The sequence below is a fragment of the Pseudorasbora parva genome, chromosome 2 (genome assembly GCF_024679245.1).
Source record: "Pseudorasbora parva isolate DD20220531a chromosome 2, ASM2467924v1, whole genome shotgun sequence".
Classification (NCBI taxonomy): Eukaryota; Metazoa; Chordata; class Actinopteri; order Cypriniformes; family Gobionidae; genus Pseudorasbora; species Pseudorasbora parva.
Genome location: NC_090173.1, coordinates 57,989,243 through 58,004,009, shown reverse-complemented (window position 1 = coordinate 58,004,009; position 14,767 = coordinate 57,989,243). Strand labels below are relative to the sequence as shown.

At 37.1% G+C, this 14,767-nt stretch overlaps 1 pseudogene; it reads left to right on the top strand.

Moving 5' to 3' along the window:
- The window catches only part of LOC137049275 (voltage-dependent T-type calcium channel subunit alpha-1H-like), a 49,370-nt pseudogene that overhangs the window by 33,491 nt on the left and 1,112 nt on the right, over positions 1–14,767 (top strand).

Sequence of the window (14,767 nt, the reverse complement as noted above, 5' to 3'; positions counted from 1 at the left end):
ACGGGGGGGATGTGTCCCCCTCACTTTTAATAAAATGTATTTTCGTCCCCCGCACTTTTACTGGATCTCACCGATCATAGTCGACCCGACGTTACCCTGCTCGGCGGCGGGCAAATTAAAAGGGACGCTGAAGACAGCTTTCTCTAATCTCGGTTGATAGAGCACTTTTTGAGGTCACGGGCAAGTGTATTTACATAGAAACCAATGTGAATACATTAAGATTTAAATCAGAGACAAAAAATTATCTATGCATGACCTGTCATTTTATTCGCATCTAAATATGAGGAGGGCGCTCTCACAGAAAGTCCAAAAGCGGATTCGTAGAAGTAATACCCTGTCACGCTGGAGCTGCAGCTGAAGGAGAACAATCATTATGAGTGATGAAACGTGACGACGACAATCAGACGAGTGCGACAATATATGCTTTATGTGTGTTTTTCAAGCCATCTCAGTGTAGCTTATTTATTGACAATAAAGTATATCATATGAATTGAAGGGGGGATTTTGAAATCCACTGCCGCTTCAATATACCTGTATATATTTATATCCTAATTAACTTTATAATCAAAACTTTAATCAATATTTATCCTGTATTATTATAATGATTCTATCCAGTTATGATTTAGTTTTAGTTTCTTGTTTTCTAAAGTGTGTATTTGGTCTCTGAGGAGTGACTGAGAGTCTGGCCTAGAGATGTGTGATGTGTCACTAAACACTGGCAACAAGGTCATGCGTTTGGATTTTGGAGGTATCACACACCCCTAACATGTCAGGAGTGCAGTAACAGCGTTTGCTCACTTAGCCCGGCTTCCAGATATGAAATATGGAATAGTCTTTCATTTAATTTATTATGTTTTATTCCTTTTATATTTCCTTTTACTGAAACACTAAAGACTCAAGATGAATATTGCCTGTACTATTGTGTGTCCCTCTCACTGAAAGAAAGCACATGTTATCAGTATGTTTTGGTAAGAACTGGTTAGAACTGGAGCTTAATCAGCTCCAACCTTGGAGAGACTGTGTATCTGTGTATGTGCGCAATATTCTGTTACAGATCAGAATGGTGTTCAATGGGCACCCTAAGAGATGGGTGGACTTGTTGTTCTGGACAAGCTGGCGCCTGCTCCAGATCTGGAAGGTCACCACAGGCCTAATTCTGGGTGAGAGCATCAACAAGTGACACGTCAGTGGAAACGTGCATCAGATTAACTGACTCGAGTGGAAATTTACCATGACTGTGCATTGTCTCTGAGCCAATCAGAACCATCCACATTGCAGTAATGACGTGGATAAGACCTTGAAAACGGTATAACTGTTGGGACAATTGTATGTACGATAGGGCGAGGCAACGAGACGGTGAGAGAGGGAGCGCGGCCTACGAACTCCTTGTGAGAATTGAAGCTGGCTTCTGCTTTTGAAACTGCAAACTATTCTTAAGTAAATTTTTCTTTTAATTAATTGCAATCCTGACTCTGTCTTCATTTCTTCACTACTGGTCCTGGGTCATAAGCTGTTAACCCCTAACAGTTTTGGTGGAGGATGCGCGGGCAATCATTCCTTGGTGACACCCCTGGCAAAACAACAAATAAGGTAGTAGAAAGCTTTAATTATTTGGTTAGGGCTGTGACTGGAAGAGATTGGGTACGGGGAGCGAGAGAGCTTAATTTCGATAGGAATGGGGATTAATTATACTAAGTGTTTGTTTTTTGGGAACAGCATAAGGGTATAAGAAGGTCGCTGAGAGCACGCCACGTTACTACGGGCAACGGCTAACGCGTAGCAGACAGCGCAAGACACGTGTCTAATACAGGGGAGAGCCCATTGGGGGCCACTGGTGTAGCACCACCTCTACAGGGGCACGTCTCTCTGGTGTGTGATCTGTTTGTCTGAGTTAGAGTCTTAAGAGACGGTCACATGGACCAGGGGGCATCGCAAACCTGCTCTCTCTCTTCCATCTCAGATAGGGGTACCCCGAACTTAGTGAATCAGGCAGTCAGGGAATAAAATATTAGTTATTAGTTAAACAAAATAAAAATTGATTCAGGAGTTGTTTTGCCAGTGATGCATCTGGAACGATCCCGAGTAAAATAAAAATTGTGACCCAAATTGGCACGGACCAGTATGTGTGACGTTTTTGTACAAGTGTCCTTTGCAGTTTCATCACGCAGAAGCCACAGCTGTGTTGGGTAAAGATCGCCGCCTCCATCTCTTGCTGTTTCGGTGAGTATGAACTTTGACCAACATATGGCTGATAAATTGTGATCGAGATGATTAGTAACTTGATCAGTCTTGATGATATATATTGAAATGAAAGAGAGCAAACGCTGTAACTAGCTTTGCTCTGAAGCCCTCACTTAAAAGAAATTTGCAGAACATATTTATAAAAAAAAAAATAAAACATGGCAGCAAGGTTTTAATTCAGACTGAAAAGTTAAATAGCAACTTGACTGGATGGTATATTCTAATTGCCAAACGTAATAAATTGTCTGAAATTACTGGAATTGAGTTGTAGTCTGAAAAAAGGGCTTGAGATTGTTTTTGAAAAAGTGAAAACACCAAGATGTGTGAGCAGCCAGTCTTATCTGCCCCCTCCCCTCTCGCGCTCTTCTCTTCTCTGACTGTCCGAGCGTTTGCCGCTTTAGGCACCGCCTTACAGACTGGGAACTAGACTGAAACATGCCAGTTGCTAAATGACAGAGAGTTTTAATTGTGGTCAGCAGGGCCATTTTGTATGTAACTGTAACTTCCCACCCATAAGGTGTAGAAATGGTGGCAAATCAGCCCATCAGATTAAATTTTGTAGATGAAACAAAGTAAGAAAGTAACAATGAATACAATGAATATAAGGTCTTAAGTAATTATTTTTTTAAGGAAAGATCTATGATAATTAATTAAAATTATGAGGTAAAATTAAAGACCAGGGTATCCGCGGGGTCTTGAAAAGTCTTAAAAGGTGATAAATCAATTTTGGGAAAATTAAGACCCTTATAAAGTATTAAAAAGTCTTATCACGGCTTTATAAAGTCTTACATTTTGAAAGTATTTTGTTCAAGCTTTGTCAAAAGAGTTTGACTCCAAAAAGTATTTATGAATATATTTCTTTTCATCCCCATAAGTATTAAAAAATGACGGGGCGCTCAGTCTGAGTTCGGCTAGGAGCGCGCGCGCCAGGGATGGAAATTAGCACCGCCACCAGCCAAATGCGGCTGATTTTGAGTTGTGGCGGGTAAACTCGCTTCACCTACCGAGCTGTTTCACCTCTTTGTAAACTTTGTTCAATGCATGCGAGTGCTGCCGTATGTGCGCATATGACCAGTCGTTTTCTCCGTCATCACTTGCGTGAAGACGCGCTGTGAGACTCGCGCACGCTGAGAGAAGACCTGCCATCCGAGAGCGCGCGCTCGTCTCACAGCGCGCAAATATTGAGTTCTCTTTCCAGTCTTGCGCTTAAACGGACAAACTCACTCAAGAAGTATGTCAACATGTCCATCTTGATGAGTATCGTAGCAGACATAGTCTAAATATACCTTAAGTGAACTGTATAGTATGCACAGTCGAGAAAGACGAGCATATTATCCCTACATCAGGTCTTAAAGGCGCAGTAGCCTTTACTGCTGCCTGAGTGATGTCCTTATATTTAGCTTGACATTAAACAATGCTCTTGAATAGCTTTTGTAAGTTTAATAAGGATTAATCTTTCATTTAAACAGTTAAATATGCAGTTATTTTACATTTGATTACTTTATTCAATTTCTGTCCCTTTCTGCAGGCCAGTAGGCCTGTGCATTATTATTTAATGTACATGAGTGAGGTCGAGTTAAACATTTTAGTTTGAATTTTATTTTTTGGTTTTCGGCTTTGGTTTCTTCTTTTTTGGTTTCGGCCAAGAAGTGATTTCGGTGCGTCCCTACTGACAATGTTCTGCTCGGTATGTTGTCAACACACTTCAAAGATGCCAGATGGAATAGTTTCATTGTTGGGACTTAAAACCATAAAACTGGAAGCCATAAAAGACCACAAATCATCGTGAAAATGTCAGTATTTCATTGAGACTTGAGATTAAATAAACTGCTTAAGTATTGTAGAGCTTGTAGTATTAATTTTCACATGCAGTTACACATTGTCAGTTAACCTGTTAAGCTGATTTCTAAATTTTGAAAAAATCCTAAGAAATGTATACTCAGACTAAAACAAATACAGTTTGTGAATCCTTTGCACTAAAAGCATAATTATGGTCTCATTTGAAAGCAGACACCTGGCAGTTTACTGTAAAGTCAAAATGATAATATTTTTTATAATAAAAAAAGCTATAATAAGCTTCAAAGTTTTGTAAAGTTATTAGAAATTTATTTGTATGAAATATCTTTATGAAAATAAAATTGAAGTGGGCCTTGGAGAAATCTAGAAATGCACTACAGCTAAAGCCACAAGTCTGACCATGTTATATTTCAGATCTGAACATGATCAGTCTAAAACTCTGAATTTTATTAAACGTTTTACAAGATCGTTTCATGTGATTTTATTTTGAGATATCTCTGAAATATCAACTGATGTTTATTGCCACATCTTCTCAGCTTTCATTCTCTATTTTGCCTCTATTGTTTAGAGGTGCAAACTGCCCCATTCAGTTTGTCTCCCCAACACATATTCACACTTCTGCGGACTGGTTATGGCTCTAATTATTATTCTTTTGTCTGCATTATAATTACTAACGATTCTCTATTCAAACTGTTCTATTCAAACCTCATTTCTAAATCAAACCTCTCACTTTACCCTCACTGAGACTCTATTGAATGCATTTCGTCCAAATAAGCATTTCAGTAGTTTTACATTTAGAAAATGTTCATAAAAATTAAGTATTTACTCAGTGGCAGGTGCATCTAGGGCAAGCTAGCATGTTAGCTTAGCACACCAGCAAAACAACAATTTATACGATTAAAATCATGTTTTATTCAAAACTTGCTTCATATCACTTTATAATTTATAAGTCGAGTGTTTTATATAACAATATGTGATCTCATGTAGCTTCGGGTCAAAAAATCTGACAGAAAATATACAATGCTAAAAGCTATGTGGAATAGCATTGCATTATAAATATCATCTATTATGAAACCACCCAACATGGCATAAAGAACACAGACCAACCATATATTGCCGCGATTGTGTGTTTATTGTCTTAAAACGTGTCTATCTGCATAAAATAGCCATCTGACGATCGCTAGAAAGCAGCTTTGGTCATGTCAGATACTTCCTGAATGTCACATGGTGTGTCTGTTCTTCATCTATGCATAGGGGAGTGAATTTTCAGTAGTACAGCTTTCCAGCGCCCTCCGGCTGCCAGAATGAATTGAAAACACAGCATATCACTGTCTACTGCTCTCATAATCACACATCCGCGGATTTTGGATAAAGATTGAATAAATAATACTTCTCTGTATAGAAATTTGACTCAAACATGTGAGAATCTATCAATATTTCTCCACATCTGCACACATTTGAAGTAAAAGCCCTGAGGGAAGTTGTTTTGTCGAGTGTTTTCATGACGACCAGAGAAGAGTTTTTTATGAATGGGAGCAAATGACGCGCATATTACAATCAAAAGGTAGCGACGCCCAAGATCATATTCATAACTCCTGGCACATATTAACACATTACGGTCATTATAAGACTTTGAGAATAAAACAGAGGTAACAAAATTAAACTTTAGTCTTAGATCTTTTTAATGATGTATAGTTTGTCAAGGTAATTACTTACATCTGATAGTAATTTTGAGCTAATTTAAGCAAAGAGAGTTTCAGCACGTCCTCGTCCTCGTGACGGTTATCAGGTTAAAAACAAAAAAGTGGCTGGTAAAAACATTGAGTGGTAGACTTTGAAAAAAGTTAATTTCCATCCGTGGCGAGCGCTGTCTACAGGTGACGTCATGTATTTTGCGAAATGCGCAGTTAGGTAATGTCACCCTCCATACGTTGCGAAACAGATATGCAATGTGAGCAATACAAAATTGGCCTACGATAGAGATTTTAAGTCTACATTCGACTACAACTGTTTATCAAAGGTTTGTTGCCGATTAGAACTTGAAGTGCGATGAGGTCTTAAAATATTTTGAGAAGGTCTTTAAAAAGTCTTAAAAAGGTCTTGAAATTAACTTCAGGATTTCTGCATATACCCTGAAGACATTGACTGAAAAACGTGAGGCAAGAAAATGTATAAATAGTAACGTAGAAGTTTAAAAGACAAATTTATGAAAAAGGTGGTTCCTGTTACTCTAACTCTTGAAAAATTCTGATAATGTTAATTTGCCTCAATGTTGGTAAAAAACAGTTTTTATAAGATAAATTGGTGTTAATATGTTAAAAACCCTAGATGCTGAGGTTTTGGTTTCAAAAGATAAGCTGGTGCAGAGCTGTAATAAAACCATTCACTTATCTGAATCTGGCCCCCACCATTTCTGGTGCTATGGCCGAACTTGCAAGAGTAACAGAGACTTAATCTGAGAAATGTATAGTTTCTAAATTAATTGTATGGAAAAAAGACAAATATAAACTTATGATTAATGGAAAATGTGATCTCTGTCTAAGGATAGAGTTTAAAGGAAATGTTTGATGTCTTATTTGAAAACAATTTTAATTTCTAGCCAGACCTTATGCTGAGCTAGTGTGAGTAGTATCAAGTTTATGAAAACACAGTGAACCATCCTGAATAACTCAGAGTCTCTCTCTCATTCAAACCCACCTCAATGCTGTTATCTGAGCCTGTGTCATTGGTGATAAGATATTTCTAGTAAAAGCACAGTGCATCAGTTGAAAATCATAGAGACAGTGATTTGTTAAAAAGAGTGAAAGTGCCATTAGGAGGGCAATAATAAAGGTATAAAATATTTTTAAATACAGAAGTTTAATGAATAGATTTTTAAATAAATTATTCCATGACCAGTGACATCTTTGTCTAATCTTAGACGCCACCATGCACAGGACCAATGGATCAGGTCACAGAGTCAACATGCAGGACATTAAATTGAATGGACAGTTGTTATGGCTAAATTCACTGAGTATAATCTACGCACTAATATGTTGCGGTTTGGAAGATGTAATTGATATCAGTGATTAAGTAGTGTTATGATTAACCTGTCTCCATGTTTTACCTATAGTAAGCAGACTAAATGGCTCTGGTGACTCTTGAATGCACTTTCCCCAAGGCTCCAGAAAAACATCTGATCCATTTTAAGGGTCAAAGATCTCAAGCGATGACCAATGTGAATGAGGGTGATTCGCCTAAGACGGGTAAGATCCTCTTTTGGCCAGCGGGGGACAACCTAAGACATGGGGGTCACCGCCATTGGGCACTTCCAAGAAGGGAGGTGTTTTATGTGAGGTGTGTATGAGAGTTGAACCGATGTCTGTGAGGCCAGCAGCATCAGTAAGGGGGGACGCTGTGGTTGTAGGGGCCGAGAGTCCAGACAGGACACAGCAGGGCCTGCCCTAATAATGGCTCCTCCATACCGCTCACTCAAATACCGCACTGTTTGTGAATGCCAGGGAAGACCCTGAGTGAAAATTATGATGGGTAAAGGTCATTCAAGAGCCAGCTGAGACCATGAGGTGATTGTCAATAACTTTTGTGGAGACCAGAACAAAAATGCATTAATTGAATCAGTAAAACTGTGTGATATTGAACTAATATTTCCATATCATGAGTTTAATCCTGCAGGTCATTAGATATGGCAGTGGAGAATTTGAAGGCATGGTGGTGTCTAAAGATAAGAACAGCTGTTGAAGTTTAAACAGGAGGTCTGGATAACAAAAGGTATTTAACTAAAGTAACTTGAAGAAAACAATTCATAGCATAACTTATTTTGAGATGAGTATATAGCTCTAATTGGAAAGTTAAACATTTAAATTTCTGATACAAAATTATTCTTTAAGGATAAACCAATTTCTAAAACTTTGTGAAGGTTAAAGGTTAATGAATTGAATATAAGAGACTATCCGTGTAAGAGAGAGAGAGAGAGACTGCTTGAGAAGGAGGAATGGTGCTCTGTCTGTTATCGTCCTGCTAAAGCTGAGACAAAACAAAAGCAATGATATCAGAGCCAAAACAACCCAGCTGACTTCTCTAAAAATGAAGGAATAATGAACAGACATGATTTGAAAATTGGTTAAGAAACCATGTAAGAACTGAGTTTAAATATTTTTTTAGTTTAACACTAAAAGCAAATTTTGAGAATGAGCAATTCAAAATTATATAAGTTTAATGTGCGTATGTTTGTTGATGACTGCACTTTATGTTTTGTATGTGTTGGTTTGTGAAACTGTTCTGTCCTGATAGTGTGTGTGTGAGGTCATTAACCTCTGGAATGAGTGTTTATCATTACAGATGGGTTAAGGCAAACAACAACTTTTAAAGAAACTGCTAATTCTGAAGGAATCTGGAAAAGATGATCCAGAACATGGGACGAGCTTTAAGTGGACTGGTATCCAGCTCTGTCTGTTACTGGTAATTATGTAATTATTATATATTACTAATTTTGTCATTTATGATGTTGATTTGAATTAATCTCTGGATTAGTTGAAGTGGAATTATAAAGTTAAAGAATGCCGTTTCTTAATGGGTTAAACACCCGTGTCCAAATTTAACTGAGGGTTTAAATTGAAATAATGTCAATTGATTAGAAATGGTAAAAATAAATGTTAGAAACTTGACGGCAGAGACAAAGTGACAAATTGGCTGAAGTCACTATCTAAATTATCCAGAGATTCCCTCATATTTCTGAAGGCAGAAGAGCGGCCAAAAAGATAACTTCTAAAAGAAAAAGTTTTATTTTTATTTTTATTTTTCATCCCTTAAATGGATGCAGGACATTAGATGTCTAGTAATAATGTCTAATTAATGTTAAAGGAGCAAGTGACTTTAAGTTTTTCGGTGTGTCTGGGATTGAAAGATGAATAAAATAATATTTTGGTTTCTGTAGAGCAGTAGAGATAAGACTGAAACAATAACGATCACATGGTGCATCAGCACTGGAGACTTACTATTTTGATAAAGAATAATCTGACAAGTTAAAACGAGAGAGACATAGCCCTAAAGATTAATGTTGTGAAAATAAAACTTCTGACAGAATTTATGAACACTTTAAGTCAAATTAATTTAATATAAATTGAACTATGAATGATATTCAAAATACAGATTGTTTTAAAACAGTTTTAAATAAATTGATGATGACAATACAAATTTGAATACTTTATAAAGTAATATGGGAGATTATGAAAATTTGTAAGTTCTTGGTAAAATTATAACAATTTTGGTGTAAGTGGCAAAGGAAGGCTAGTGAGGATTTGATGAGAAGTATCACTGCCAGATGACATAAATCAACAGGGTTAAGATTTTGGTCATTTGGAGCTTACGCCTAAAGAGTTTTAATGGACAAGACATTGAAAGAAAAATGTTACTTTAAAGGAAACCCTAATGAATGGATTTTGAATGGTTTACTAAATAACATGGGTTTGAAAAGTTATTGTGAAAAATAATTGGTATTGAGTATGATTAAGCACAATGTCACGAGATTAAGATGTGAACAAGTTGATTGAATGTTATACAAATGGATAATTATGTCATTTTGATGAAGTTTTCAACATTAACAATTTTATGGTTATGTTAATTTAAGTTAAAAATGATGTGGGCTATCATGAGTGAAAACTGGATTTGATGGAAAAAGCAAGTGTAACAAAAAGGTTTGAGTATGTGGAAACCTATGGAAAAGAAAAAGATGAGTTATGAAAATGGGTTTAACAAGAAGGTTCTTGAGTAAAATCAGGGAAAAGCGATTGAAATGGATGTTATGTACATGTTTGAGAAATAAATTAATAGGATGTGAAATTAAGATGGTACATGTATGTAGACTGTAAACTGAAGGATGTTTTATGCAGAGACTGAATGTAATTGGATGGATTATTATGCCTATTTATTTTGTTTATTTTTATTTCAGACCACTATTGTTTTTGAAGATGAAGAAGGTCTGTGTTTAAAAGAAGTGTATTTAAAATCCCTCTTTTTAGATAAGATATCTTGGTATTTATAATGGGGTGGTATTTAACATGGGGTGCTAATGTAGTGTGTCCTCTTGAGGATGAATGTGCTTATTGTAATCAATCAAGCCATTGATAAAACCAAATTGGATAAGATTAATAATGGTTGACGTTAAATCCCTGAGGGGAAAAGAGATTTTCTTTTTTTTTTCAAAGATTATAAACTAAAAAGGGGAGGGCATGGAACATTATGAAGCGGTCTAAATTGGTAGACCAACTTTAGGGGGTCATTGGGACCCCAAAATTGGCCTTTAGGAGGGAGTGAAGGGGGGATTTTGAAATCCACTGCCGCTTCAATATACCTGTATATATTTATATCCTAATTAACTTTATAATCAAAACTTTAATCAATATTTATCCTGTATTATTATAATGATTCTATCCAGTTATGATTTAGTTTTAGTTTCTTGTTTTCTAAAGTGTGTATTTGGTCTCTGAGGAGTGACTGAGAGTCTGGCCTAGAGATGTGTGATGTGTCACTAAACACTGGCAACAAGGTCATGCGTTTGGATTTTGGAGGTATCACACACCCCTAACATGTCAGGAGTGCAGTAACAGCGTTTGCTCACTTAGCCCGGCTTCCAGATATGAAATATGGAATAGTCTTTCATTTAATTTATTATGTTTTATTCCTTTTATATTTCCTTTTACTGAAACACTAAAGACTCAAGATGAATATTGCCTGTACTATTGTGTGTCCCTCTCACCAGTGCCGTTTCTAGGCATAGGCAAACTAGGCGGTCGCCTAGGGCGCCAACAGCTGGGGGGCGCCAATGAGTCCCCGCCCCAACAAGATTTTTTAGTTATTTCATATATATTTTATTATTAATATTTCGTACTTTTGCTATTTCAAGGCATTATGATTAGTTGCGATTATTGGAGTGAAGTCGCCATGATGGTGATAGTGGCACTGCTGTAATGAAATGAGATCATGTAGAGGGCGGCAGGGAACGTCGTCATCCGTGGCGTTGTAACGCTTGTGTCCGAGTGAAAAATGCGGATAGCTCACTTAATGTAACTGGAGTGGATGCAAACACGGAGGCGATTAACATCAAACAGATCGCACTTTATTCCCCGCTGAACTCTCATCACAAACTCCCTTTCCGTCCACAGCATTACTTAATAAAACAAAATAACTGACTGTTAGCAATAGAAAACAGAAAATAATCCCCACACATGGGAGCTCAAGACTCAGTGCGCACATACACAAAATGCAGACTTCGTTTGCAGGGAGCGCGCGCAACTCTTAAAGGGGCCACACTATATTTCTACTCGTTACAGCGTGCTTTAGTTTCATCATCATGAAAAGGTCAAAGCCATCAGGGGCTCAGTATCGTAAAAAGAAAAAAGAGGAAATATAAAAAAAGAAAGCGAAATATACAGTTATGTTAGCCTACTTATTGGTTACTTGTTCTCTACTAAGCTGGTCGCTCTATCATAACGTTGAGCAAAACATTACACTGAATATTAGTACTGGACGGACCACACGCCATGCTCATTTCAGGTGCAGAACATTATAGCAGTTCATTTGAATTTTTTATTTTTTTTTACATCAGAGATAACTGTTTAGTGTAAATTGATCAAGTAGGCTAATACTGTCATAAACCATAGGCGTCACTAGGCCCTTTTTTATGAACTTATGCCTCAGCCCCCCCTAAAAAAATATGTGATTAACCTTTAAAACATATGAAACTGGCGCGAGGCTTCGGCTACGGCTTCGTCACTCTTTGTGTCACTGTGTTCTTCAATCCGCAGCGGCGCCGAGTGACATGGTTTTCAAGCTATTGTTGTCTAATTTTTTGGCCTTCAGAACATCTTAAAATACACATATGTAGATCATAGAAATCAAAATTTTCTCGGGGGAGCATGCCCCCGAACCCACCCAACATCTGTGATCTCAGAGATAATAAACCTAGCTACATTATTTGATTAATGCATGTACAATATGCCCATGAAATAAGGAAGTCATATTTACTTAATAAGTTGTAGTTTAAAAAACATATGAAACATATGAATCTCGCCTAGGGTGCCAGAAAGGCTAGAAACGGCCCTGCCTCTCACTCAAAGGAAAGCACATGTTATCAGTATGTTTTGGTAAGAACTGGTTAGAACTGGAGCTTAATCAGCTCCAACCTTGGAGAGACTGTGAATCTGTGTATGTGCGCAATATTCTGTTACAGATCAGAATGGTGTTCAATGGGCACCCTAAGAGATGGGTGGACTTGTTGTTCTGGGCAAGCTGGCGCCTGCTCCAGATCTGGAAGGTCACCACAGGCCTAATTCTGGGTGAGAGCATCAACAAGTGACACGTCAGTGGAAACGTGCATCAGATTAACTGACTCGAGTGGAAATTTACCATGACTGTGCATTGTCTCTGAGCCAATCAGAACCATCCACATTGCAGTAATGACGTGGATAAGACCTTGAAAACGGTATAACTGTTGGGACAATTGTATGTACGATAGGGCGAGGCAACGAGACGGTGAGAGAGGGAGCGCGGCCTACGAACTCCTTGTGAGACTTGAAGCTGGCTTCTGCTTTTGAAACTGCAAACTATTCTTAAGTAAATTTTTCTTTTAATTAATTGCAATCCTGACTCTGTCTTCATTTCTTCACTACTGGTCCTGGGTCATAAGCTGTTAACCCCTAACAGAATAATGCAGCTTTTTTAATGTTTAGTATCTTCTGCTCACCAGGCTGCATTTATTTAATCAAAAATAGTTAAAACGGTAATATTTTGAAATATTATTACAAACTAAAACAGCTTTTTTCCTATGTGATCAAAGCTAAATTTATCATCATTACTCCAGTCTTCAGTGTCACATGATCCTTTACTAATCATTCTCAGATGAGGATTTTATAATCAAGAAACATTTATGATTATTATCTGTGTTGAAAACAGTTGTGCTGCTTTAAAATGTTGTGGAAAGAAACCATGATACATTTTATTTTTCAGGATTCTTTGATGAATAAAAAAGTTTAATGCACAGCATTTATTTGCATTTAATAAATAAATTATTATCTTTTGTAATATTAAAAATATTACTTGTGATCAATTGAATGCATGTCTGATCAATAAAAGTATTAATTTCTCTCTTTTTTTTATTTTACCACAAATGTTTAGATGGTTTCCACAAAATTTAAGCATCACCATGAGCAGCACAACTGATAATAATCATAAATGTGTGTTGATCATCAGATCCTCATATGAGAATGGTTAGTGAAGGATCATGTGACACTGAAGACTGGAGTGATGATGATAAATTCAGCTTTGATCACAGGAATAAATTGCACTTTACTATATATTCACATAGAGAACTGCTGGTTTACATCAGAATTTATTTTTATTTATTACATTGCATAAAATCTATGGAGACTAAATGCACAAGTGTCTGTAGTATATAAACCAATCATAAAATTGGCATTAAAAAATAGGAGAATAATATTATAGATATTAGTGGTTATTGTTCAGCAGTGTATTTGATGTCTTACCAAATTAAAAGCAAGAGATGCGATAAATTATATCGGTCCAAAAAAAAAATGGTATTACGACATTTCTGTCCCCCTCACTCCTGAAAAGATGGCTACGCCCCTGATCAAATCGCACATCATCAATAGCAGTTCACTTCTATGATTTTAGTACAATTGCGTTCATATGAGCAGTGAATTGTACCGGAGTTTACATGAACCGTATCCCCAATGACCCTTTTTATGGGGACTTGGACGGTTTGTGGGCGCACACCCCAGTTTCGAGAACAGCGTTCACATCATTCCAAATGAATTGAACTCTGATGTCAATCGCACCAAAAGTGCTAGTGTGAAAGCACCCTAAAATAACCGTATCCATATCTGCAGGTTTTTGTTGGCCAATATTCTGAATATAACTGCAATAACACCTAATCAAGTATTTCAACCCTAAATGTAATTATGTATACAGTATTATCACAAGACAACTTCACTAACCTCCTTAACACATTGTAAAACACCTTTGTAATTAAGCGTGACAGTGTGATTAAGTCATGTTTTAATATGTGGTGTCTGATGTCATGCGTAGGGAATGTGATGAATCATTTGTTTCAGTTAAATGAAACATGCTAAATTAAAAGGAGTCATGATCCCTGTTGTTTGTCATTAATCCCACATTAGCACTTGTACAGGTGCAATCATCCGTATGTTGTTGTATTTGCAATATGCTTATGAATCTGTACGGTTTGTTTGCTCAGCTTGCTTAATGTTCAGACGCCGATTAGATAAATGACACTCGTTGCTGGATGTCGTATTTTAACTGTATGATGTTTTAATGTGTTGGCAGATGGAACCAGCTGGATCTAGCCATAGTCTTGCTCTCCATCATGGGCATCACACTGGAGGAGATCAAGATGAATGCAGCGCTGCCAATCAACCCCACCATCATCCGCATTATGAGGGTGCTAAGGATAGCTAGAGGTACTGCAGTCTTTTAGCTTCGTATTTTTTTCACAAACCATACAAAATGTATTTGTATGGTCTGTTATAAACGGATGTGTTTTTCTGCGCTTTTGCCAGTATTGAAGTATTGAATACTGGCAAAGTAAACAGTATTGAAGCTTTTGAAGATGGCTACAGGCATGAGAGCCCTGTTGGACACAGTAATGCAAGCTTTACCACAGGTACCTAATTTTGTGGGGTTTTTTTATATTCAT